Raw genomic sequence first — 23,272 nt, 5'->3', positions numbered from 1 at the left:
AGGGATCCTGGCCGAAGTGACAAGCAGAGGTAATGGAGGAAAAATCCATGTAGGTACAGCGCGATCCATCATTCAGTAGACTAGGTCTTGGATAAAATTATATTTATTTGCCAAACATAACGCGTTGCGAGGGTTTAGACCCTCTTCATCAGATGTACAGGCAGTATGGTGCCTGTACATCTGATGAAGACACAACCCTCAGTTGGCATGGCCCGGGAGCAGTCCCTGTCCTCCCATTTCCTCTGTCCAATGCTGTTCCCTCTCCTACAGAAGTATCTTATGCTGTGGGTTCAGCTCCACTATTCACAGAGGATGATATAATAGAGGACAGTCAGCAGCTACTTCCCAGCCAAGGAGTGGAGGAGACATCTTCCACTTCCTCCGCTAGGCGGGCAAGTAGTGATGAGGAGAGTGATGTGGGAGGCGGTGTTGCCAGGGTTCAGAGTCCTGAAGCAGACACTGTTGAGGAACCTGAGGAGGACATCAGTGATGTGCAGACACTTGTTGATGATGAAGCCGATCGCAACTGGGAGCTGGGTGCAGAAGGGGCTTCATCATCATCAGGAGAAGAGAGCTGCAGGTTGCCCTTGAGGCAGCAGCTGAGCCAGCAAGGCGGTAGCATGGTTGGCAGTCACCGTGGTGGCAGAAGTGGAAATTCTGAAGCCAAATGTGCCCGGGGGAGACCACCTGCTTCGCAGCAGTCTACCTTCCCGGGGTTCCTGGAGACAGCGGCAGTAGCAGTCAATTAGTGCAGACTGTTGGTGTTAAAATCAGCTACTCGGCGGTGTGGCAGTTTTTCATCAAAGGAGATGTCCGGTGCTCACTTTTCTTATTTTATCCATTCCGGGCTGAAAAATAAAAGAAAACAAATTTTCTCTTACCTGCCTAGGCTCTCCCGGTGCTTCAGTACAGGTGTTGGGTCCCCGGGCTGTATTCTTCTTACTTCCTGTTAGCCCAGCACGTCACACGGAGCTTCAACCTATCACCGGCCGCAGCAATGTCCCGCCACGGCCAGTGATAGGCTGAAGTTCCGTGTGACGTGCCGGGCTAACAGTAAGTAAGAAGAATACAGCCCGGGGACCAAACGCCTGTACCGGAACACCGGGGGAGCGTAGGCAGGCAAGAGAAAGCTTATTTTCTTTTTTTTGCAGCCCGGAACGGATACAATAAGAAAAATGAGCACCGGACATCTCCTTCAAGCTTCCTGAGGAGGTTCACATAGCCACATGCAAGATATGTCGGCAGAAGGTGAAGCGTGGCCAGGGTGCCAATGTTGGCACCACGGCCCTGCGTCAACACATTCTTCGCCACCATAAAGCAGCCTGGGAGAACTGTGGCTCCGATGTAGTGGTCCAGCCTGCTGCATCACTCAGTGGCACGCCACTCCCTGTTTCAGCCAGCCAAGGCTCCACCACCTCAGCCGAAAGGAGCTGTGTGTCATACCCTCCTTCTGTCGCTCCTGTTTCTCCCACGTTTACACAGCCATTCCGCCAACAATCCATCTGCAAAGCCATGTCTGAGAGACAACAGTATGTGCCCACTCATCCAACAGCACAGAAGCTGAATGTGCTCCTGAGTTGCTGGTGCTGCAGTCCCTCCCTTTTCAAGTGGTAGACTCTGCACCTTTCAGAGAACTGATGGCTTGTGCCGAGCCGAGGTGGAGACTGCCAAGCTGTCATTCCTTTGCAAAGAAGGCAGTACCAGCCATGCACAATTTCGTGGAAGAGAAGGTGGGCCAGTCCTTGAGCCTGTCGGTGTGTACCAAAGTGCACGGCAGTGCCGACAGCTGGAGATGTGACTACGGTCAGGGACAATACATGTCCTTTACGGCTCACTGGGTGAATGTGGTTCCTGCACAGCCACAACCCCAATTTGGACAGGTCATGCTGATTTCCTCCACGCTGTCAGCCCATTGGTCCTGTGATAGTGTGCGACTCCGCCTCCTCATCCATTTCCTCAGCCTCCGCATGGCAGTGTCACACTGTTTTTTACATGGTTTGGCGAAAAGAGTCACACAGGGTATGAACTACTAAAAGTCATTCGTAAAGAAATCGGAGCATGGCTTACTCCACAAAATCTGGAAATGGGAACCATGGTGACCGACAACGGGAAGAACACCTTGGCCGTGCTGCGACAAGGAAGGGTGAAACATGCCCCCTGCATGGCACACGTGTTAAATCTGGTTGTCAAGCAGTTGCTGAAGTGTTCCCCCCATTTGCGAGACATCCTAAGAATGGGAAGTTAACTTTGCATGCACTTCAGCCACCCGTAAACCGCAAAGCACACCCTCCTTCAGCTGCAACGTCAAAATGGTATCCCCCAACATAGTCTGATTTGTGACATTGCCACATGTTCGAATTCCACCCTCCATATGTTGGACAGATTGTACGAACAGAGAAAAGCCATCACCGATTTCTTGAAGATCAAAGCGGATACGGGTACTCCCCTGTGTAACTTCAATGTGAACCAGTGGCAGCTCATACATGAAACCTGCTGTTTGCACAGGCCCCTTGAGGAAGCCACATTATAAGTAAGTCGCCAGGATTACGGGATGAACAACATCATTCCACTGCTTCATTTCCTACAAGTGTTGGAAACGATGGCTGGTCAGGGCAATGGAGACGCTACATCTCATGGCCACATGAGCCCTGTGGGGGCTGAATTGGAGGAGGATGAGGGCACAGTGGAGCACAGTTTAGGTTTCATGAGATGGGCAGTGTTTCTAGTCATCTGACAGAAGAGGAGGAGCATGATCAACTAGAGGAGCTAGAGGGTTATGAGGAAGGTGAGACAGAGAATCCAGAAACACCGTGGCAGTATGCAGTGGAGATGGAGGCAGGGAGTCCCTCTGAGTCACTTGCACAAATTGCACGATGCATGCTCACTTGCTTGCGTAGTGACAGACGAATTGTCACCATTCGACAGCGGGATGACTTCTGGCTCTCTCCCTTAGTGGACCCTCGCTATCGGCACAAAATGGGGCCTTTTTTTACACCCACTGAGAGGGAAGACAAACTGACCTACTACAGAGAGATCCTACGTAGTCAGTTGGCCAATGCCTATCGGCGCCATCGTCCATCCACTAGCAGGTCTTACTCGGGGGGGGGCCTCTGCGCTCACCTTCCACTGCCATGGCTGCTGGGGATGGGTGGGGTGGCAGGAGAAGTACCAGCTCCATCAGCAGCTACAGTTGCTGGTGAGTACCTTTCTTCACCCGCATGGTGAAGGAACTCAGCAGCAGGTAGACATGGAGCACGACCTGAACCAGTAGGTGATGGCCATGCCAAACAAACACTGAAGATCCAGTGGCCTTCTGGGCAGACAAACTTGATCTATGGCCGCAACTAGCAGCAGAGTTTGCCTGGAAAAGCTGTCCTGCCCAGCCAGTAGTGTGGCATCAGAGCGGGTGTTTAGTGCGGCGGGGGGCCATAATCACCCCAAGGAGAACTCATCTGCCCACGAAAGATGTGGAGAGACTGACCTTTGTGAAGATGAATCAGGCATGGATCAGCCAGACTTTCCACCCACCAATGCCAGATGTATCAGAGTACAGGGTAGGCGATTTATATGGATACACCTTAATAAAATGGGAATGGTTGTTGATATTAACTTCCTGTTTGTGGCACATTAGTATATGTGAGGGGGGAAACTTTTCAAGATGGGTGGTGACCATGCTGGCCATTTTGAAGTCGGCCATTTTGAATCCAACTTTTGTCTTTTTCAATAGGAAAAGGGTCATGTGACACATCAAACTTATTGAGAATTTCACAATAAAAACAATTGTGTGTTTGGTTTTAACGTAACTTTATTATTTCATGAGTTATTTACAAGTTTCTGACCACTTATAAAATGTGTTCAATGTGCTGCCCATTGTGTTGGATTGTCAATGCAACCCTCTTCTCCCACTGATAGCAACACCGCAGAAGAAATGCTAGAACAGGCTTCCAGTATCTGTAGTTTCGGGTGCTGCAGAATGGGCAAAACAAAAATTGGACCAGGACCCTCAGTTTACGCAGATTTTGTTCAGTGATGAGGCAAACTTTTATGTGAATGGTGAAGTTAAAGGGGTAATGCAAGCAAAAACTTTTTTTTTATATATATCAACTGGCTCCGGAAAGTTAAACAGATTTGTAAATTACTTCTATTAAAAAATCTTAATCCTTCCAATAGTTATTAGCTTCTGAAGTTTTCTGTCTAACTGCTCAATGATGATGTCACGTCCCGGGAGCTGTGCATGATGGAAGCATATCCCCATAGGAGCTGGACAGCTCCCGGGACGTGAGTCTTCAGAAAGCAGTTAGACAGAAAACAGAAACTCAACTTCAGAAGCTAATAACTATTGGAATGATTAAGATTTTTTAATAGAAGTAATTTACAAATCTGTTTAACTTTCCGGAGCCAGTTGATATATAAAAAAGGTTTTGGCCTGGAATACCCTTTTAACAAACAAAACCACCGCTATTGGTCTGACACTAACCAACATTGGATATATCCCTCCAAACTGTTGGAACACAAAAATTGATGGTATGGTGTGGTATATGGGGTACAAGGATAGTGAGGCCATTTTTCATCAATGGAAACCTCAAGGCCACTGTATATGCGAAATTGCTACATGATGATGTGTTTCTCTCTTTATGCACTGAAGCTGGCACGTTCCCTGAGTTTTTCCAGAAAGTTGGTGCACCACCACATTATGGGTGTCAGGTCCGAGCATTCCTAGATGAACAGTTTTCTGGAAAATGGATTGGTCGTCGTGGGCCAGTTGAATGGCCCCAAAGGTCTCCCGATCTGACCCCTTTAGACTTTTATCTTTGGGGTCATCTGAAGGCAATTGTCTATGCTGTGAAGATACGAGATGTGCAGCACCTGAAACTACGGATACTGGAAGCCTGTGCTAGCATTTCTCCTGCGGTGTTGCTATCAGTGTGAGAAGAGTGGGAGAAGAGCATTGCATTGACAATCCAACACAATGGGCAGCACATTGAACACATTTTATAAGTGGTCAGAAACTTGTAAATAACTCATGAAAGAATAAAGTTACATTAAAACCAAGCACATCATTGTTTTTCTTGTGACATTCCCAATAAGTTTGAAAGTATTGAAAAAACAAAAGTTGGATTCAAAATGTCCGACTTCAAAATGGCCACCATCATCTTGAAAAGTTTCCCCCCTCACATATACTAATGTGCCACAAACAGGAAGTTAATATCACCAACCATTCCCATTTTATTAAGGTGTATCCATATAAATGGCCCACCCTGTAGATTAACCATGGTGCTACACCAACACTTCACAAATATGGATAGTGCCAAACAGATTTAAGGCACTGCTCCCCAGTTACAAACATTCCAGCCACCTTCATCACTGGGTACTGGTATTGCCACCCACCGCACCACACACTTTCAGGACTCCTGATGCTGCTGCCACTTCCAGGCTTTTATTCAGCCACTATTTTGTCTCCTTATGCTTCTGCCAACTCCAGGCTGTGCCATTCAGCCACTATATGGTCTCCTCATGCTTCGGCCAACTCCAGGCTGTACCATTCATACACTATATGGGCTCCTTATGCTTTCCCCACCTCCAGGCTATATTGTTTTTATGATGCTGCTGGGACTGTCTAGGATATCACCTAAAACATTTTTTAATGTTAGCACTAGCAAACATACATGCTCAATCAAGATTTCAATATTGATCTTTTAATGTTGGTGTTGTGAAGCCCTCTTATGTACGCATCCTGCTGCCTGATCCAGGATATGTGTTTCAGGAACGACTTGGCTTACTGATGCTGCTGGGCCTGTGCCTAAAATTTTTGGATGTTAGCAGTAGCTAACATTCATCTTGTATACAGATTTCAACATTAACATTTTAATGTTAAGGGTTGTGAAGCTCTCTTGTAAACTCATGCTGATGCCTGCTCCAGGCTGTGTGTTACAGCAACTATATGGTTTAGTGATGCTGTTGGGCTTGGGCATTAAATTCTTTGATGATAGCACAAGGTAACATACCTCTTAAATAGAGATTTCAGCATTGATCTTTCAATATAAGGGGTTATGAAACCCTCTTGAGTACTGCTGCTGCCTGCTCCTGACTGTGTTTCAGGAACTACTTGGCTTATTGATGCTTCTGGGCTTGGGCCTTACATTTTTGGATGTTTAGCACTAGCTAAATACATGTTTAATAAAAATTTCAACATTGATCTTTCAATGTAAGGGGTTATGAAACCCTTGGGTGTAATGCTAATGCCTTCTCCTGACTGCTCCTATGTCATTCCGAAACTACTTGGCTTACTGATGCTTCTGGGCTTGGGCCTTAAATTTGTGGATGTTTAGCACTAGCTAAATACAGTGATCCCCGACCTACGATGGCCCCGACATATGATAATTTCAACACACAATGGCTTCTCAGGGGCCATCGCATGTTGATGGCGGCATCAACATACGATGCTTTTGTATGTTGGGGCCATCGCATAAACGGCTATCCGGCAGCGCAGACTGCTTCAGCTGCTGTCGGATAGCCGTTTAAGGTGCCCTGTGTGCTCTGGTAACGGTCACTCACCTGTCCTTGGCGCTCCAGACCATTCTCTTCAGGTTCCCCTGAATCGCCGTCGCTCTCCTTCGTCATCATCACATCGTCACGCACGCGGTCCCGTCATCTAAAAGGAGCGGCGTGCGCAGCGTCATGATGACGGCGATGAAGAGCGACGATCCCAGGCAGCAGAGACGGTCCGGAGCGGCGGGGACACCCGGGGACGCGGTGACAGTGATGGAAGGCGATATCCAGGGCAGCGGTGACGGTCCGGAGCGGCGGGGACAGGTGAGTATAACTTCCTATTCTTTTCATTGCATGGATACATACAATGGTTTTAACTAACGATGGTTCATTTGGAACAAATTAGCATCGTATGTTGAGGGACCACTGTACATGCTTAATAGAAATTTCAACATTGATCTTTCAATCTTAGGGGTTATGAAACCCTCTGGTGTACTGCTGATGCCTGCTCCTGACTGTGTGTTTCAGGAACTACTTGGCTTACTGATGCTGCTGGGCTTGAGCCTTAAACTTTTGGATGATAGCACTAGCTTACTTACATGCTTCATTGAGATTTTAATGTTTATCTTTCAATCTTAGGGGTTATGAAACCCTCTTGTGTACTCCTGCTGGGCCCGGGAATAAAAATGTTGTTATGGTAGCACTAGCTACCCAAAATCTTCGGTTTAAAATTCAGAATTCATCTTAGAATCTTAGAGATTATGAAGGCCTAGTGTCTGCTCATGCTGCTGCCAATTCCTGGCTGTGCCATTCAGCCACTATATGGTCTCCTCATACTGCCAACACCTCCACACTGTGTCATTTAGCCACTATATGGTCTCCTCATACTGCCAACACCTCCACACTGTGTCATTCAGCCACTATATGGTCTCCTCATGCTTCAGCCTCATCCAATCTGTGTCATTCAGCCATTATATGAATCACATAAAAAATTGTCCCGGTGGATCTCTGGGTTAACCTGTTGGGGACGAAGGGCTTATACATACGCCCGTGGGAATTTTGGTCCCCGCCGCGTGCCGGCAATCGGCGCAAATCGCAAGTGAATTCACACTTGTGATTCGCGCCGATGCCGGGTCATTACGGGTCTATGGTGACCCGCAATATAAGGGGGATCGCGGTTGTCCCTGCTATTGGTGATCTAGATGTGACCACCAATAGCAGATCGGGGGGGGGGGGGGGGGGGGTTACTTTTGTTTTCGCCATCCTGCCCACCCACAATAGGCAGGGCAGAACGTGGAAAACGAAGAGGACCGGGCGCCGAAGATCAATTACCTGTCCGGAGGCAGCGGAGCGACTGATCGGCGGGCGGCATGCGGCAGAAGAGGACGGCTCCCTGGATCCGACGGAAGATGGTAAGTTGCCTAGCAACATTTGGGGGGCTACAGTCTGAGACCATTATACGGTGGTCTCTAACCTGTAGCCCTCCAGCTGTTGCAAAACTACATCTCCCAGCATGCCCAGACAGCTGTTTGCTGTTTGGGCATGCTGGAATATGTAGTTTTGCAACAGCTGGAGGACTGCAGTTTGAGACCACTATACAGTGGTCTCTAAACTGTATCCCTCCAGATCTTGCAAAACTACAACTCCTAGCATGCTCAAACAGCTCTTTGCTGTCTGGCCATGCTGTGATTTGTAGTTTTGCAACATCTGGAGGGTCACAGTTTGGAGATCACTGGCAGTGGTCTATAAACTGTAGCCCTCCAGATGTTGCAAAATTGCTAATCCCAGCATGCCCAAACAGCAAACAGCTGTCTCGGCATGCTGGGAGTTGTAGTTGTCTACCACCAGCTATTGCATTACTACATCTCCCAGCATGCCCTTCAGCGATCAGTACATGCTGGGAGTTGTAGTTTTGCAACAGCTGGAGGCACACTGGTTGGAAAATACTGAGTTAGGTAACAGAACCTAACTGAAGGTTTTCCAACCAGTGTGCCTCCAGCTGTTGCAAAACTACAACTCCCAGCATGCTTGGTCTGTCAGTACATGCTGGGAGTTGTAGTTTTGCAACAGCTGGATGCACACTGGTTGGAAAATACTGAGTTAGGTAAAAGAACCTAACTGAAGGTTTTCCAACCAGTGTGCCTCCAGCTGTTGCAAAAGTACAACTCCTCAGTCAGTACATGCTGGGAGTTGCAGTTTCGAAACAGCTGGAGGTTTCCCCCCCCCCCATATGAACGTACAGGGTACATTCACACGGGCAGGTTTACAGTAAGTTTCCTGCTTTAAGTTTGGGCTGTGGTAAATTTTTTGCCACAGCGGAAACTCTTAGCGGGAAACTCACCGTAACCCGCCAGTGCGAATGTACCCTAAAGACACTACACTAACACATAATAAAGAGTAAAACACTACATATACACCCCCCTTACACTGCCCCCCCCCCCCCCAATAAAAATGAAAAACGTATCGTGCGGCAATGTTTCCAAAACTGAGCGCTCCAGCTGTTGCAAAACAACAATTCCTAGCATTTCTGGACAGCCACTGACTGTCCAGGCATGCTGGGAATTTAGCAACATCTGGAGGCACCCTGTTTGGGAATCACTGGCGTAGAATACCCCGATGTCCCCCCCTATGCAATCCCTAATTTAGTCCTCAAATGCGCATGGCGCTCTCTCACTTCAGAGCCCTGTCGTATTTCAAGGAAACAGTTAAGGGCCACATATGGGGCATTTCCGTAATCGGGAGAAATTGCACTACAAATTTTGGGGGGCTTTTTCTCCTTTTACCCCTTATGAAAAGGAAAAGTTGGGGGCTACACCAGCCTGTTAGGTTAAAAAAAATTTTTTTTGCTGGTGTGCCCCATACTTTTTATTTTCACAAGCAGTAAAAGGAAAAAAAGACCCCCAAAATTTGTAACGGAATTTCTCCTGAGTACGGAAATACCCCATATGTGGGCGTAAAATGATCTGTGGGCACACAACAAGGCTCAGGAGTGAAAGCGCACCATGTACATTTGAGGCCTAAATTGGTGATTTGCACAGGGGTGGCTGATTTTACAGCGGTTCTGACAAACGCAAAAACATAAATACCCACATGTGACCCCATTTTGGAAACTACACCCCTCATGTAATGTATTAAGGGGTGCAGTGAGCATTTACGCCCCACAGGTGTCTGACAGATTTTATTTTTCATTTGCACAGCCCACTGTTCCAAAGATCTGTCAAACGCCAGTGGGGTGTAAATACTGACTGCACCCCTTATTAAATACTGTGAGGGGTGTAGTTACCAAAATGGGGTCACGTGTGGGGGGGTCCACTGTTCTGACACCACGGGGGGCTTTGTAAACACACATGGCCCCGGACTACCATTCCAAACGAATTCACTTTCCAAAAGCCCAATGGCGCTCCTTCTCTTCTGAGCATTGTAGTGCGCCAGCAGAGCATTTTACGTCCTAACATGGGGTATTTCCATACTCAGAAGAGATGGGGTTACAGATGTTGGGGGGCATTTTCTCCCATTACCTTTTGTAAAAATGGTAAATTTGGGGAAAAAACTGCACTTTAGTGAAAAATTTTTTTTTTTCATTTACACATCCAATTTTAACGGAAAGTTGTAAAACACCTGTGAGGTGTTAAGGCTCACTGGACCCCTTGTTATGTGCCTCAAGTTTCCAAAATTGTATGTCATGTGGGTGTTTTTCTGCTGTTCTGGCACCATAGGAGCTTCCTAAAAGGTGACATGCCCCCCAAAAACCATTTCTGCAAAATCCACTCTCCAAAATCCCATAGTCCCTCCTTCCCTTCTGAGCCCTCTACTGCGCCCGCCGAACACTTCACATACACAAGTGAGGTATTTCCTTAATCGAGAGAAATTGGGTTACAAATTTTGGGGGGCTTTTTCTCCAATTACCACTTGTAAAAATTAAAAAACTGGGTCTACAAGAACATGCGAGTGTAAAAAATGACGATTTTGAATTTTCTCTTTCACTTTGCTGCTATTCCTGTGAAACACCTAAAGGGTTAACAAACCCTTTAGGTGTTCCACTGAACTCTTGATAAAACTAGGTTATCTGGCGAAACTTTGAGGCAGGGTGTGCTAATTTTAGCCAGGAGTGTGAATTAGGACACAAAACGATCCTCCTAAACCAATGAGCTATCGGTATATTGAAAATAACCAGCAACATAGGCTGGAACCTGTACAACAGCACCACCTAGTGGGCTGAAATCCATAGTGCCCCAACACACTACCTAATCATTTTAATTCAGCCACTATATGGTCTCCTCATGCTGCCAACACCAACACCTGTGTCATTCAGCCACTATATGGCCTCCACGCTGTGTCATTCAGCCACTATATGGTCTCCTCATGCTTCAGCCTCATCCAATCTGTGTCATTCAGTCTATTTGGTCTCCTCATGCTTCAGCCTCATCCAAGCTGTGTCATTCAGCCACTATATGGTATCCTCATACTTATGCTACCTCCAGGCTCTGTCATTGTGACGCTCTGCGGAAGTGATTCTAAAAGCGATGCCGGTAATCTTCATGTTATTCTGAATAACATAATTATTTCCCTACCCCAGCACAATCCATATGCGTGTTAGAGCACAGAAAAATGTTCTACACCCCTATTGAGGCTCTCTGTAGGCCAAAAATAGCCATTTTTAATATAGCTTTGCCGCGGATAAATTCGGATCAAACTGAATGTTTTCGAAAAATTCAGCGAATCGGCCAAATCAAATTTTTCCAAAGTTCGCTCATCTCTACCGATTACAAGACTTCGTCTTGGGAAGAGGGTACTGAGTGGAACTGTTGGGCACCTGTATCATGGCTGCAGCATGGATGTGAGCCTTCACCAAAATTCTTGACCTGCTCCAATAGGAACTCTCTTTGTGTTTAGTGAACGTCTGTTCATCACCAAATAAATGCCTCTTCAACCCCTTCCCTCAGATTGACTTATATAAATGTCAGGATGCGTGAACTAGCTGCTTAACCTGACATTTATATAAGTCATTCAGTTAACACAGCGATGCGCAGCATCGCACGAATTAACAGGGAGAAGTCCCTCTGTTACCGGCAGGAGAAAACTTCTGCAAGCCCCGCCAGGACCATCTGTGAATGGCCCTGGTCAGCGATCACTGTGATTGCTCCCTGTGTACCTATTACAGTATCTCAGCTGACTGGTGGGGTAAAAGTTCAGATCCCCCGGTCTGCCCGCCCCTAGAAGTCTGGGCAGAGTGTAGGAAGATGACCCCAAGAGCTGCAGGGGCCAATGTGGTGGTGGGGGGGGGGGGGGGGGGGGGGGACATACAGCACATACTTGGGACCCACGCAGGCAATGGGGACCGGCAGCAGGCAAGTGGGAGGAGGCAGTGGGGAAGTCTGCATCAGAGGCAGCAGTGAAGATCGCTGTAAAGTGATCTTCACTGCTGCTTCAAGGAGTTTCAAAACCACAACTCCCAGCATGCCCAAGCTGCCTTTGGCTGTTCGGGCATGCTGGGAGTTGTAGTTTTGCAACATCTAGAGGGCCACAGTTTGGAGGCGACTGTGCAGCAGTCTTCCAGATGTTGCAAAACTACAACTCACAGCTTGCCCAGACAGTTCAGACATGCTGGAGTTGTAGTTTTGTAACATCCGGCCCTTCAGATGTTGCTGAACTATAACTCCCAGCATGCCTGGGCAGTCTTGGAGTTTTGCAACATCTGGCAGGGCACAGTTTGGAGACCACTACACAGTGGTCTCCAAACTGTTCTCCTCCAGTTGTTGCAAAACTACAACTCCCAGCATGCTCTTCGGCTGTCTGTGCATGCTGGGAGTTGCAGTTTTTCAACTGGAGGCACACTGGTTGGGAAACATTGTCTATTTCCTAACTCAGCGTTTCCCAACCAGTGTGCCTCCTGCTGTTGCAAAACTATAACCCCTAGCATGCACTGACAGACCATGCATGGTGGGAGTTGTTTTGCAACAGCTGGACGCACACGGGTTGGGAAACACTGATTTAAGTTACATGGGCATGCTGGAAGTTGTAGCATGCCTCCAGCTGTTGCATGACTACAAGTCCCAGCATGCCCTTCTGCTGTCACTGCATGCTGAGAGTTGTAGTTTGGCAACAGCTGGAGGTTTGCCCCGTCCCACCCCCATGTGAATGAACAGGGTACAGTCACATGGGCGGGGTAAACTCTTTGTGAACTCGCCCGTGTGAACGTACCCAAAAAACACTACACTTCACAAAATAAAGGGTAAAAAACTATATATACCCTTACGCAGCACAGCGCTGCGCCCCCCCCCCAATAAAAATGAAAAACATATGGTACGGCACTGTTTCCAAAACGGAGCCTCCAGCTGTTGCAAAACAACTCCCAGTATTGCCAGACAGCCATTGACTGTCCAGGCATGCTGGGAGTTTTGCAATAGCTGGAGGCACCCAGTTTGGGAATCACTGGCGTAGAATACCCCTAGGTCCACCCCTATGCAAATCCCTAATTTAGGCCTCAAATACGCATGGCGCTCTCTCACTTTGGAGCCCTGTCGTATTTCAAAGGCAACAGTTTAAGGCCACATATGGGGTATTTCCGTACTCGAGAAAAATTGCTTAAAAAATTTAAGATAAAGTTGGGGTTTACTCCAGCATGTTATTGTAAAAACAATAAAATTTTGTATATTAACATGCTGGTGTTGCCCCATACTTTTCATTTTCACAAGGGGTAATAGGAAAAAAGCCCATAATTTGTAACACCATTTCTTCAGTAAGGAAATACCCCATATGTGGATGTAAAGTGCTCTGCTGGTACACTACAGAGCTCAGAAGAGAAGGAGCACCATTGGGCTTTTGGAGAGAGAATTTGGCTGGAATTGGCATTTACAAAGTGCCCATGGTGCCAGAACGGTAGACCCCCCCTACATGTGAACCCATTTTGGAAACTACACCCCTCACAGAATGTAATAAGGGGTGCAGTGAGCATTTACATCCCACAGGTGTCTGACAGATTTTTGGAACCGTGGTCCATGAAAAATGTTATGTTTCATTTGCACAGCCCACTGTTCCAAAAGTTTGTTAAATGCCGGTGGGGTGTAAATGCTCACTGCACCCCTTATTACATTTCATGAGGGGTGTAGTTTCCAAAATGGGGTCACATGTGGGGGGGGGTCCATTGTTCTGGTAGCATGGGAGCTTTGTAAACGCACATGACCCTCCACTTCCATTCCAAACAAATTCTCTCTCCAAAAGCTCAATGGCGCTCCTCCTCTTCTGAGCATTGTAGTTCGCCTGCATAGCACTTTACATCCACACATGGGGTATTTCCATACTCAGAAGAAATTGGGCTACAAATTTTGGGGGGCATTTTCTCCTATAGCCTCTTGTCAAAAATGGTTAATTTAGTGAAAAAAACTGCATTATAGTGAAAGAAAAAAAAATGTCATTTACACATCCGACTTTAACGAAAAGTCGTCAAACACCTGTGGGGTGTTAAGGCTCACTGTACCCCTTGTTACGTGCCTTGAGGGGTGTAGTTTCCAAAAAAGTATGCCATGTGAGTTTTTTTCTGTTAATCAAACCATAGGGGCTTCCTAAATGCGACATGCCCCCTAAAAAACATTTCAGCAATATTCACTCTCCAAAATCTCATTGTCACTCCTTCGCTTCTCAGCCCTCTAGTGCATCCAGAGAGTACTTAACGTTCACATATGAGGTATTTCCTTACTTGAGAAAAATTGGGTTACACATTTTGGGGGGCATTTTCTACTTTTACCCCTTGTAAAAATTCAAAAACTGGGTCTACAAGAACATGCGAGTGTAAAAAAAGAAAATGGGAGATTTTGAATTTTCTCCTTCCCTTTGCTGCTATTCCTGTGAAACACCTAAAGGGTTAACAAACATTCTGAATATCATTTTGTACACTTTGAGGGGAAGTAGAATATGTCACGAAAAAAACTCTCGGAATCAAATTATAAGTAAAAGCATCCCAAGGTTATTAACGCTTAAAGTGACAGTGGTCAGATGTGCAAAAAATGCTCTGGTCCTTAAGGTCAAAATGAGCTTGCTCCTTAAGGGGTTAGAGAGTGTTCTTGTCGCTGTTTCAATTTTTGAGACTATTTCTGGGTGGTGGACTGTGAAATTGCCATGGCCACCGATTTGGCTATGGACTCGTGCATGGAGGCCATAGCATTTATTAATTTTTTTTTACAGCCGATTGAACGGAACGTGACACAGATTGATCCACTAGATCTTGTATCTGGTCACCAGATAAATATTCACATTCACACTGGGTGTCAGTATGAGACCATAAAATGAGACCAGAGTAGGTAATTAGAGAGCCAAAGCTAATCTGAAGCAGAGCTAAACGGAGCCATGATGTGACAGGAGGAGACCGCCGCATCTGACAGGAATAAGGCACGAACGGCTCAGTTGGTTACCAACTGAGCCGAGAACTCGCGAAACAATTGAATTAGAGCTGGGTCACTAACAAGTGAAGGACAACAGCGCCGATAACAGTGGGAAAGGGGTCAGGAGCCTATGAAAAGGTAGGAAATAAGGAAAAACTTAAAGAATATAGAATAATAATTTTGAGTGGTCATATTAGTCCAATAATGCAGATGCAAAAATAATGCAGATGCAAACTCAAAAAAATGTTGCAGAGTCTTGTAATACCTTTTTTTACTGGACTAACAGGATTTTGTATAGACGAGCTTTCGGGATTCCTCCTTTTTGCAATTCAAAAGCAAATCTAAGCTCACAAGCAGAACACACAGGTTACATCTCACAAATATGCAGGGGTTAAGACAATAGACAATTTCTATGTTCCTATAACTGGACAATCTTTGGACTACCATAGTGTGAATTCATCGCATCTATTTGTCTTAACCCCTGCGTATTTGTGAGACGTAACCGATGTCTTCTGCTTGCGAGCTTAGATTTGCTTTTGACTTGAAAAAGGGAGGAATCCGAAAGCTTGGATCTACAAAATCCTGTTAGTCCAATAAAAAAGGTATTACAAGATACTGCAACATTTTTTGATTTTGCATCTAGAAAAAAAAAAAACCCTAGTGAAATAATAAAAATGAAGAAAAAAAATAATGAAAATGACAAAGTTCCTCTCTGTATTTCTGTTAAAGTGTATTAAAGAGGTACTCCATTGGAAACATCCCCTATCCTTTGGATAGGGTGATGAGATGTTAGATCGTTAGATCTGTCCCTCATAGACGTCTGACAGGTAAGTTAAGGTCTTTGGGTTTGGAAATTTTAGTTTGTAACTGGATTGAACACTGGCTCATGGATCGTACCCAGAGAGTGGTGGTCAATGATTCCTACTCTGGAACTGGTCCCCGGTTATTAGTGTTGTGCCCCAAGGTTCAGTACTGGGACCGCTGTTGTTTAATTTATCTATCAATGATATAGAGGATGGCATTAACAGCTCTGTTTCTATCTTTGCAGATGACACCAAGCTTTGTAGCACAGTACAGTCTATAGAGGGAGGTGTATAGGTTACAAGATGACTTGGATAGACTAAGTGTCTGGGCATCCACTTGGCAAATGAGGTTTAATGTGGATAAATGTAAAGTTATGCATCTGGGTACTAATAACCTGCATGCGTTGTATGTCTTAGGGGGATAAAACTGGCAGAGTCACTGGTAGAGAAGGATCTGGGTGTACTTGTAGATCACAGACTTCAGAATAGCATGCAATGTCAGGCTGCTGCTTCCAAAGCCGGCAGGATATTGTCATGTATCAAAAGAGGCATGGACTCAAGGGACAGGGACATAATACACCCCCTTTATAAAGCATTGGTACGGCCTCACCTGGAATATGCTGTTCAGTTTTGGCCACCAGTCCATAAAAGGGACACTGTGGAGCTGGATAGGGTGCAGAGACGCGCGACTAAACTAATATGGGGCATGGAACATCTTAGCTATGAGGAGTGATTAAAGGAGTTACAATTGTTTAGTCTTGAGAAGAGACGTTTAAGGGGGGATATGATAAATGTATATAAGTATATTAATGGCCCATATAAAAAATATGGAGAAAAACTGTTCCAGGTTAACCCCCCCCCCCCCCAAAGGACGAGGGGGCACTCCCTCCATCTGGAGAAGAAAAAGTTTAGTCTCAAGGGGCGACACGCCTTCTTTACCATGAGAACTATGAACTTATGGAACAGTCTACCTCAGGAACTGGTCACAGCAGGAAAAATTAACAGCTTTAAAAAAGGATTAGATACATTCCTGGAACAAAATAACATTAATGCTTATGAAGAAATATAAAATCCTATCCCTTCCCCAATATCGCGCCACACCCCTACCCTTCAATTCCCTGGTTGAACTTGATGGACGTATGTCTTTTTTCAACCATACTAACTATGTAATATCGTGGGGGTCCCACCACGTTGGTGACATTACACCATGCCCACTTCATTCATGTCTATGGGAGGAGGCGTGACGGCTAGTACACCTCCCATAGACATGAATGGACGTGGCGTGCTTTGCCAGTCATTGGGCACGGAGCAGAGTTTGCTCCGTGCTCCGAATGACAGGGGGCCACAGCAGAGATCGCCTTTGGATAGGGGATAAGATGTTTCCAGCGGAGCACCCCTATAACTATTTTGCTGCTGGAGTACAGTAAAGAGGGTTAATTTGCATAATGTGAGACCAATATGTATTTCTTTACAACTATATAATTTATGGCTGACAACAAATTTCTGATCTTACCTACATATAATAATATTCACAGTCATCTTCTCTTGCCGTCAGCTACTATAATTACCTGTTTGTCCATGTGGTCTTGCTACTACTTTCTGCTCTGCTTTTGTATGGTTAATGTATCACCAGGTATAAAATAATTACTACATTTGTGCAGATTCATTAATTTCAAATGATTTTAAAATATATTTAATTGGTAGTTGGAACTTTGGTAAGTAGTTAATAATATTATCCTGTGGCCACCACGTGGATTGACTACTATTCAAGTTCTTCTACACATCAACAGTAGGTTCATATGTAGCATCCATGAATTTTAGTATGTGTAATTGCATGCGATTAATCACTTAAACATTTTTTATATTTATATTTTTCAGGTCAGAAATGACTTCAATGAATAAGAAACATATGTTGATGTTGCACATTCTGTGTTTTCCTAAAAGTATTTATTTTTTTGCTGACCATACTGTAAGAACAATGTTAAAGCAAACATATTGAATAAATGTGAAGATGTGGGTAACATTGCGGATTTATTATTGCACTGCACATCAAAAACACATTACAGAGAAACAAATGATAAGAAATGTATTTTGGCTATCAATGGTTAATGAACAGTTCTTTCAAATTGGACCATTGGAGAGGCAAGTAATGCTCTTCTAATATGCACCCTCCAATTATGTAAGACTAGAAATATTAGTGATAAGTAAACAATAATGTTAAAATAATACCTAACAGTTAAAATGCTCATGATCAAATGACTCTACACAAGTAAATATAAATATCTTATTATCTGATAAAAGAGAGGGATGGTAGTAGCATATAACCTATGTACCTATGTACCCAATATGCATATGAGTGCTAACATGATTCGAGCCTATGTGGGCTTTAATCACATAGGAACATGTAAACTTTAACCCCTTAAGGACCAGGCCCATTTTGGCCTTAACCCCTTAAGGACTCAGCGTATTTCCGTTTTTGCATTTTCATTTTTTCCTCATCACCTTCCAAAAATCATAACGCTTTCAATTTTGCACCTAAAAATCCATATTATGTCTTATTTTTTGCGCCACCAATTTTACTTTGCAGTGACATTAGTAATTTTACCAAAAAATCCACGGCGAAACAGAAAAAAAATTCATTGTGCGACAAAATTGAAGAAAAAATTTCATTTTGGGGGCTTCCGTTTCTACGCCGTGCATTTTTCGGTAAAAATAACACATTATCTTTATTCTGTAGGTCCATACGGTTAAAATGATACCCTACTTATATAGGTTTGATTTTGTCGTACTTCAGAAAAAAATCATAATTACATGCAGGAAAATTTATATGTTAAAAATTCTCATCTTCTAACCCCTATAACTTTTTTTTTCCGCGTACGGGACGGTATGAGGACTCCTTTTTTGCACTGTGTTCTGAAGTTTTTATCGGTACCATTTCTGTATTGATCGGACTTTTTGATAGTTTTTTATTCATTTTTTCATGATATAAAAAGTGACCAAAAATACACTATTTTGGACTTTGGAATTTTTTTGCGCACACGCCATTGACCGTGCGATTTAATTAACCATTTATTTTTATAGTTCGGACATTTTCGCACGCGGTAATACCACATGTTTTTTTTTATTTACACAGTTTATTTTTTTTTTATGGGAAAAGGGGGGTGATTTAAACTTTTAATAGGGAAGGGGTTAAATGACCTTTGATAACACACTGATCTCCTATGCTGATCCCTGCAAAGCCATAGCTTTGCAGGGATCAGTCAGATAGGCGGTCGATTGCTCAAGCCTGTAGCTCAGGCTTGGAGCAATCAATCGACGATCGGACGCCGCGGAGAGAGGTAAGGAGACCTCCGCCTGCGTCCCAGCTGATCGGAACATCGCGATTTTATCGCGATGTCCCGATCAGCCCGACAGAGCTGCCGGGAACGGTTTACTTTAGTTTTCAGACGCGGCGATCAACTTTGATCGCCGCGTCTGAAGGGTTAATAGCGCGCCACACTGCAATCAGTGCCGCGCGCTATTAGCCACGGGTCCCGGCTGTTGTTAGAGGTCGGGCCCGACCCGCTATGACGCGGGGCCACGCATTATAGATCGGGAGCAGACTCATGACTTAACGACGCAGGACGTATATTTATGTCCTGTGCCGGCTCCCGCGATATGAAGCAGGGTCGCACTGCGACCCCGCATCACATCGCGTCGGTCCAGGCGCTCATCGGTCCAGGCGCAATCAAAAAAATTCCAAAGTCCAAAAAAGCGTATTTTGGGTCACTTTTTATACCATTAAAAAATGACTAAAAAGTGATCAAAAAGTCAGATCAAAACAAAAATCGTACCGATAAAAACTTCAGATCACGGCGCAAAAAATGAGTCCTCATACCGCCCTGTACGTGGAAAATTAAAAAAGTTATAGGGGTCAGAAGATGACATTTTTTAAACGTATACATTTTCCTGCATGTAGTTTTGATTTTTTTCCAGAAGTACGACAAAATCAAACCTATATAAGTAGGGTATCATTTTAACCGTATGGACCTACAGAATAATGATAAGGTGTCATTTTTACCGAAATATGCACTGCGAAGAAATGGAAGCCCCCAAAATTTACAAAGTAGCGTTTTTTCTTCGATTTTGTCGCACAATTATTTTTTTTCCCGTTTTGCCGTGAATTTTTGGGTAAAATGACTAATGTCATTGCAAAGTAGAATTGGTGACGCAAAAAATTAAGCCATTATATGGATTTTTAGGTGGAAAATTGAAAGGGTTATGATTTTTAAAAGGTAAGGAGGAAAAAACGAAAGTGCAAAAACTGAAAAACCCTGAGTCCTTAACCCCTTAAAGAAGAAATCCCATGCCCCAATTTAAAAAACAAAAAAAGCTCATATTAAAGTACATGTTCTTACCTTCATAATGACCTGGTCCCCGTCCAAATTGCCCATTCCGTTCGCCCGCAATCCCAGCTGAAACTCCGTTACTTCCTGCTTCATGTACCTCTCTGTCTTCCGGTCTGCACATGGGTTCCCACAGTTCCTTTCGTTTCTAGCAGGGCTCCAGCCCAGCCTACACTGCCTTACTTCTCCACCCCCTCATTAATGTAATAACGCCCACACATTTCTCTTCTCCCCCACCCTCCCCCGTTCTGCTATCCCCCTAGCTTCCCCAGCACAGGTGGCAGCCTGTGTCATCCAATCCCCACTCATGCACGTGTTCCCCGGCTAGTGATCCAGCTATGTAAGCAGTTTGCTTAGGCTGGGTTCACACTACGTTTTTCAACTACGGTTCCCGCATACGTTTTCTATCAAAAACCGTATGGGGAAAAAAAACGGATGGGACAGTATGGGAAAAAGTAAACCGTATGGGTTTTTAAACAGTATACTGTTTTTAAAAGTGCATACTGTTCCGTCCGTTTTTGTAGAAAAAAAAACCCATACGTTTTTGAAAATTTTGTCCATTTTTAATGGGAGGGGTCTTGGGTGGGGACTTTAGGATTCAAATGCGCATGTGCAAAGTAAAAACGTATACGTTTTTCCTGTATGGAACCGTATACATGTGCATTTCCCATTGACGTCCATGTTAAAAAAAACGTACGCGGTTGCAGTACGGTTTTTAAACCGGAATCAAAACCGTGGTTGACCACGATTTTGTCTCCGGTTTAAAAACCGTACTGCAACTGCATACGTTTTTTTAAACATGGACGTCAATGGGAAACGCACATGTATACGGTTCCATACGGGAAAGACGTATACGTTTTTACTTTGCACATGCGCTTTTGAATCCTGAAGTCCCCACCCAAGACCCCTCCCATTAAAAATGGACAAAATTTTCAAAAACGTATGGGTTTTTTTTCTACGAAAACTGACGGAACTGTATGCACTTTTAAAAACAGTATACTGTTTAAAAACCCATAAGGTTTACTTTTTCCCATACTGTTCAATCCGTTTTTTCCCCCATACGGTTTTTGATAGAAAACGTATGCGGGAACCGTAGTTGAAAAACGTAGTGTGAACCCAGCCTTATCTAGCTTTCATCACTAGTGTCGGAGGAAGAAAGCCCCATCATGGTAAATCAATGTGCACAAGTGAAACATGCAATACAAAGAAAACAAATATATATTAACCCATGTATGTTTGTGTATATCTATCTATCTATATATATATATATATATATATATATATTATACACATACATACATTTGCACATGTGTATGTCTGCATGTGCATATACACACACACACACACACACTTACACATGTGTGTCTGTATGTGCATGTGTGTGTTTATATATATATATATACATTTCTCTTTTGCACCCTCCTTATATGCCAGTGTTTCCCAACCAGTGTGCCTCCAGCTGTTTCAAAACTACAACTCCCAGCATGCCCGGACAGCCTTCAGCTGTCCGGGCATGCTGGGAGTTGTAGTATTGCAACAGCTGGAGGCACACTGGTTTGGAAAAAACACGGGCATATAAGGACGCCACCGCTTCATGACATGGTGACATCCCTGAGGTACCTGGGGCAGATGAGTAGGGGGGTCCCTATTCATTACTTTCAATAAAACACATCTACCACTATGGCTTATTTTTAGGGGATGTCTTATTTTTTAATTACAGTAAGAATGATACAACATTTCTCTTTTGCACCCTCCAAATGTGCCAGGGTTTCCCAACCAGTGTGCCTCCAGCTGTTGCAAAACTACAACTCCCAGCATGCCCAGACAGCCAAAGGCTGTCTGTGCATGCAGGGAGTTGTAGTTTTGCAACAGCAGGAGGCACACTGGTTGGGGAACACTGGCCTAGAAGCATCGGAAAATGCTTTATATAGCCTAGAACAGTGTTTCCCAACCAGGATGCCTCCAGCTGTTGCAAAACTACAACTCCCAGCATGCCCGGACAGCTGAAGGCTGTCTGTGCATGCTGGGAGTTGTAGTTTTGCAACAGCAGGAGGCACACTGGTTGGGAAACACTGGCCTAGGGGAAAATACTTTATATAGCCTAGAACAGTGTTTCCCAACCAGGGTGCCCCCAGCTGTTGCAAAACTACAACTCCCAGCATGCCCGGACAGCTGAAGGCACACTGGTTGGGAAACACTGGCCTAGGGGAAAATACTTTATATAGCCTAGAACAGTGTTTCCCAACCAGGGTGCCCCCAGCTGTTGCAAAACTACAACTCCCAGCATGCCCGGACAGCTGAAGGCTATACGGGCAAGGTGGGAGTTGTAGTTTTGCAACAGCAGGAGGCACCCTGATTTGAAAACACTGGAATAGAAGCAGAGAACAATGCTTTATATAGCCTAGAACAGTGTTTTTCCTAACCAGGGTGCCTCCAGCTGTTGCAAAACTACAACTCCCAGCATGCCCGGACAGCTGAAGGCTGTCTGTGCATGCTGGGAGTTGTAGTTTTGCAACAGCAGGAGGCACACTGGTTGGGAAACACTGGCCTAGGGGAAAATACTTTATATAGCCTAGAACAGTGTTTCCCAACCAGGGTGCCCCCAGCTGTTGCAAAACTACAACTCCCAGCATGCCCGGACAGCTGAAGGCACACTGGTTGGGAAACACTGGCCTAGGGGAAAATACTTTATATAGCCTAGAACAGTGTTTCCCAACCAGGGTGCCCCCAGCTGTTGCAAAACTACAACTCCCAGCATGCCCGGACAGCTGAAGGCTATACGGGCAAGGTGGGAGTTGTAGTTTTGCAACAGCAGGAGGCACCCTGATTTGAAAACACTGGAATAGAAGCAGAGAACAATGCTTTATATAGCCTAGAACAGTGTTTTTCCTAACCAGGGTGCCTCCAGCTGTTGCAAAACTACAACTCCCAGCATGCCCGGACAGCTGAAGGCTGTCTGTGCATGCTGGGAGTTGTAGTTTTGCAACAGCAGGAGGCACACTGGTTGGGAAACACTGGCCTAGGGGAAAATACTTTATATAGCCTAGAACAGTGTTTCCCAACCAGGGTGCCCCCAGCTGTTGCAAAACTACAACTCCCAGCATGCCCGGACAGCTGAAGGCACACTGGTTGGGAAACACTGGCCTAGGGGAAAATACTTTATATAGCCTAGAACAGTGTTTCCCAACCAGGGTGCCCCCAGCTGTTGCAAAACTAC

General features: G+C 45.0%; 1 protein-coding gene across 6 annotated transcripts in view; it reads left to right on the top strand.

Annotated features, from left to right (window-relative positions):
- The window catches only part of DDC (dopa decarboxylase), a 216,349-nt gene extending 198,664 nt beyond the window's left edge, over positions 1–17,685 (top strand). For all 6 annotated transcript variants that reach the window (XM_056520323.1, XM_056520319.1, XM_056520320.1 and 3 more), the window contains one exon: positions 17,549–17,685. The gene's annotated coding sequence lies outside the window, so the exon portion shown is untranslated. The remainder of the gene's footprint in view (positions 1–17,548) is intronic.
- The last annotated feature ends 5,587 nt before the right edge of the window (positions 17,686–23,272 follow it).

This window comes from Hyla sarda, chromosome 5 (assembly GCF_029499605.1).
Source record: "Hyla sarda isolate aHylSar1 chromosome 5, aHylSar1.hap1, whole genome shotgun sequence".
NCBI lineage: Eukaryota > Metazoa > Chordata > Amphibia > Anura > Hylidae > Hyla > Hyla sarda.
This window is presented reverse-complemented; position numbering and strand designations above follow the sequence as displayed.